The following is a 5581-nucleotide window of genomic DNA, read 5'->3' on the forward strand; positions in this document are numbered from 1 at the left end:
ATACATGAGGTGTTCAGTACACTTTTCCTTAAGCTAAGACGTGAAAATGGATACCTCAAACGTTTTGAACGTCATTTCAAAATCATTGCAGCTCTACAATCAGCTGCTGAGAAGACACTCCCTATTTTATTTACTCAGCATGTTAGCTTCAACTCAAGCCAAAGTTTGTAAATTTTGATCAAATTTATAGAAAAAGTAACTAACATCTATAATATCAAATCATTATTATTAGATTTATCATGGAATATATTTTCATATATTGTATACTTGTTATTGTAAATGTACACAGTATTATTTTCTATAAACATGGTTGCTTCAAAAAGTTTGACTTAGAAAAAAGCTAATGTGCAGAGTAAATAAAAACAGAGTGGGTAAGACATTTTTTTTTAAAAGGGGTGACTCCCTGGCCTCTGCATCAGAACGATGCATACGGCCACATTTATAGATAAATAAAGAGGTTCAACAAGCCTAACAGCCATTGTGGAATGTTGCTCTTCTTTTCTCTTTGGCAAAAATGTGAAATGTAGGGAACAGTGAACAACAAGAGCGTGCATACTACAGTAAACAGTCGGGCTCGGGCACTTGCCAGTTGCCACTAGTAAGACTGCCAGACTAGCCTTTCTTTTTTGATTGCGACATACGTTACGTTAGTGATGTGGCCGTATTTGGAGGAGGAAAAATAAATTGGGAATACCATATGCATATTAATCTCTGGTTCGGCAGAAGAGCACGACGCCGCAAGTTGCACGGGTGCCAAGCGAACTAACATGATATTGGAATGAACTGTGCTCTACGTTGGCACGCATATAAACATTGACGAAGACGACGGAGTGAGAAAAACGACGAGGGAGCAAGTGCCGTCCACTCCAGGGCGTGTTCGGCTTGTGCTAGCGGCTAGCGCGGTCTTGCTGCGTTTGGCGCGTGAGGCGCGGCGGAACAGCGACCGCGCACGGGAAGTTGCTAGCGGCAGAAGAAAAGAAAGAGATCGAGTCCATCGGGATCGGGTTGGGGGGAGGGTTCCTACCAGACAGCTTGTTACTTTAGTCCTCCCTCCACGTTGTGTTTTTCTTTTGAGAACCGTTCCACGTTGATTAGCGCCAGCAAGCGAGCGGCTCCACCGACAGCCCGGCGAGCGCCGAGCGAGGAGAGCACAGCAACAGCAGGGGCAGAGGCGCCCCACGCGTGGGTTGGCACTGAGAGCCGTGCATGCTCGCCGGCACACTTGTACACTTAGATGAAATATATCGCGTCTTTGCTTGTCATGGATTATCCGAGGTTTAGAGCAACTCAAACAAGATGTCATATGGTCTTGAACGTCACAATAATCGATAATAAAAAAATTAACACAAAATGGCACATTAACATAACTGTCATATGGGAGTAAATTGCAGAAAACCACCACTTTGAGGGCAAGGTTTGCGAAAACCACTACAATACATTTTTTTGCAGAAAACACCGTGTCTTCAGTAAATTTTTTGCAGAAAGCACTGATCGGCGGATTGGGCTCAAATAAGTGAGATTATGACAGATGGGGCCTTTTTTTACCTACTGGCGTAAATTTTTGTTCATGTTCGATTTAATCTAAATTTACAAAGTAGCCCATGCAATTTTACACATGCAGCCCTCCCTCCCTTCTTCTCCAACTCTCTCCCCTCTCTGCAAAATCAGAACAGAGCTTGGCCTCCCACCGCCGCCTGCTGCCACATGCCTTCCCCCAGCGCCCCGCACTCCCAACCGCCCTCAAGCACTTGGCCGCCCGCCGTCGCTCGGGATCCCACCGCCGGACGCCGCCGCTCGCTGCTGCTGGTGTTGCTTGTTGTCGGAATGCGGTACGTGCCTTGCATCGGCGAGGCAGGGTCGACAGCGGCTCAACGCTGGTATCTTCTGCGGTGAGCAAGATCCAGCCATTCTGATGCTCACCGGTGTAGGATCCGTCTGGGGCCATCAGAGCCGTGGTCGGACCAACGCGAGAGGACGACGACTGGGCCAAGCCCGATCTAGATCTCAGCGACGACTAGGTGAGCCCCTGCACCGTGCACATCATCCCGCTGCATCGGCGGCCCTGGTAGCTGCTGGAGCTCCGCCTTGCCTGCCCGAGTGGGCCGCTCTGAAGGAGATGCCGAGCACATCTCCATTTACGAGCGCGCCTTCCAATGTTGACCGGTGGATCCTCCCATGGCTCCGCAACAGAGCAAGCCTCCCTGACATCTTCGGCCGCCCGTGGCGATGCCGGAAGCTTCTCTTGAGCAGCGTCGCGTCCTCCCTCAGATGCGGCAGCGCGCCACCATCGTGCCCCCATGGCCGCTGCGTCTCCTCGTGCGGACTACGCGCTCACCTCAGCCAGCCGCTCCGCTGCCCTCTGTCATTAGCTAGAAGACGAACAGGGGGATAGAGAGGAACACAAAGAACAGGAGGGGTGTATGTGTAAAACAGTGGGGACTACTTCGTAAATTTAGACTAAAATTAAACAGGCATGAAAAATCACGCCATGTAGGCAAAAAAATGGGTCCCATCTGTCATAAACGCGGTCAACAGAGCCAAATCCGCCGATCAGTGGATTTTACAAAAACATTACCGAACACATGGTGTTTTCTGCAAAAAAAAAATGCATTGTAGTGTTTTCTGCAAACCTAGCCTTCAAAGTGGTGGTTTCCTGCAATTTACTCGTCATATGGCTTTCAGTCACTATAATTTATGAAAATCACATATTTCATATTTGTAGGCACCGGAGGGTCAACATGAAGCTCGCGCCAAACCCAACCATCAGCCCGGAAGAAAAGTTTCATCTTATTCCTTCTCGCACCACGGCCGGGTTTGAAGCAGCTTGCCATTTGTACACGCACCTTTGCATTTCGGTTAATCACCGGTGTGTGGGGCTACATGACAACTAATCATCCATCAATTAATGGTGTGGCCGCTCCTTCGGATTCCTGAGGTGGTCATTCGGGTGGTCGCCACGCAACATCGGTTCGGGACTATGAAGGACCGTCGGCGACGCGTCCCCTGTCAGCACAGTGTCACCGCGTAAAAACACAACCGATTGGCTGGACTTGGCGACACAGCAAAACCTCCCGTTGTAGACACACCGTGTAACTGCAGGGCGAATTCTCCTCGCAGTGCATCCACCGCACGTGGTGGCGGGCGCGACGAAGATGGTGGCTCCCATGGCGGCGGACGTGGGGAAGATGGAGGCTCCCGTGGTGGCGGGCGTGATGGATCTGGCGCCAGCGTCCCTGTGAACTAGGTCGTCTACATTGACGCAACCCCACTCAATGTTGAGGAGCTAGAGCCAAAGCCCAAGGACAAATTCGCGCCCGTGCTGCGGCTCCCCCAGTTCAAAGCAGGTTTACATCATCATCAGCAGGCAGTGGCGTAGCTAGGGGTGGCCAGGGTGGTCCATGGACCACCCTGAAATTTTTCCATAGCTTGTATATAGTGTGATAAAAAAATATTTCTTAAAAAATAACTAAACTTAGGTAAATATTTTTATTGATGAATCACCCTGGCTTATTGGGCTGGCTATGCCACTCTCAGCAGGAGCACATCTTTGAGCGCTTTGGTCCCACTCGGGCCTAAGTGGAAGCGCCACAACCTGCGCTCGTTTGTCGTTGCTCTGGCCCCTATGCCTACCTTGGCAACCTCAATTTGGATGAGGAGCAAGAGGATGAGGAGCCCGAGGAGTTGGAGGATAACTACACGACACTAGCGATAGAGTTGTCTAGGTAGCAATATCGAATAACGATGTTGCATATAAATGTCGATTAACTACATTGTAAGTCGCTAAATATATATAGTGCGGCACATTTCGGTAATTAAATATATGTAATGTTCCGCATTTTGGCAAATATATGTAATGCAGTTCATGACTAATATAGTTGATAATTATCACGATGAAGCATGTGTTTACATAGATTAAACTGAGCTTAAATTGCTCCTACAATTTTGAAGGTAATGACAACACAAATTAAAAATCATGGAGGCAACCGTCTGGCGACTCTGTGTTTGCGCACATGCTTGCCGACCTCCAAATCCATATGGAGCACGCTCTATATGCGATATGACTGACTCTCTAGAGTTGTTCTTAGCTAGGAGAAGAAAATTGGCTTTGGGTACTCCTGAATCAAGCCGTGTGTATGAGTTTTCTTGTGTGTGTAAAGTCTATGATATGGCCTTCAATTTTGTCTCAGTTAACTGATATTGGGTTATTTTTTAGTACTCCCTCCTTCCCAAAAATGTAAGGCACGCTTAAATTTGCACAGTCTTTGATGCACAAGTTTGACTACCGATGTAAACAAAATTATATGGATCTAGCTTGTATAAATGGTGTCATCATATTTGTCTAGCAAAATAGTTCTATTTCATATACCTTTACAATTCTATCAATATACTATGAGCAAAAATCATAGTCAAAGTTGTGTGCCAAAGTCCAGAAAATGTTGACCGCGGCTTACATTTTAGGAAGGAGGGAGTAATGTTTTGTTACATATAAAATTAAATACGAAATATCAAAGACTTATTCGTGTTATGTTTACTCATCAGTGGCAATCTCATCGCAAGATTACGAGACGGAGTGTCATGGCTCGCGGGAGCTCGGTTAGGCCAGTAGGTGCGGATCTTGGCGACTAGAGGCAAAAGGAAGATGCTCACAACTTTTGATGGCGTTGACATGGAGCCAAGGTTGGTTGGAGACGGGAGGGAGACAAAGAAGGGAAGGGGAACGGACGTTGATGCATCAGTGTGGATGAGATCGGCGGAGAATAGATAGAGAGCGTGTAACTAAAATGGCAATAAAAATGTGTAATGGTAGAGCAAGCGAACATTGTGTCGGGTAGCAATTTTCCTCATTAGAGATGGAAGGAGTGGTGTGATGCTATCATGTTGAGGGTCTGGGAGGGTAAAGGCATGTCGAGGTGGTGGCATTCCCTCCATAATAACTTCACTAAGGCAAGCGGTATTTTTCAGAGCCCTAATACGAGAAGCTCGAAAGTGCATACAAGGTACTCCCTCCAATCCATATTAATTGTGGGTGATTCATCAGATGGAGTAGGTCTTTTTTTACAAATGAAGAAAACCATGTATAGAGAGATGAATCGATTGAAACTAATTCATTTTTGTTTTAATTTCACTAGCACAAAAGCCCATCCGTTGCAATGGGAGCTGAATTTGACATGTCCACTTAAATGCCCATTTTGCTAAAAAAAATAAATGTCCACCAACGTGGCACAACAACATCTGAATGGTGGCATGCAGGGGTGACACCCACTCGTAGCTCTAACAGAAATGCATATATAAGTAAAAAATGCTCAATTAGCAGACTTACAAAGTCGAATTAATAATGTAGGGGCTCACTTGGTCTTTAAACATCAATTTGGCAGCCTTTTTTTTACCGGGCATAACCCCTTTCCATTACTGCGACATAACAGAAATACAACCAGGTCCACAGAATGAGACGGGAGAGGGGAGAGCGAGTTCAAGCATCACCGAGAAACCCACCGCGAGCACTCGCCATCGAGATAACCCGCCGTAGGACGAAAACCCGACAACACCAATAAGTTTGTAATTCAGACGTGGCTACCCCCCC

The sequence above is a fragment of the Triticum dicoccoides genome, chromosome 4A (assembly GCF_002162155.2).
Source record: "Triticum dicoccoides isolate Atlit2015 ecotype Zavitan chromosome 4A, WEW_v2.0, whole genome shotgun sequence".
Classification (NCBI taxonomy): domain Eukaryota; kingdom Viridiplantae; phylum Streptophyta; class Magnoliopsida; order Poales; family Poaceae; genus Triticum; species Triticum dicoccoides.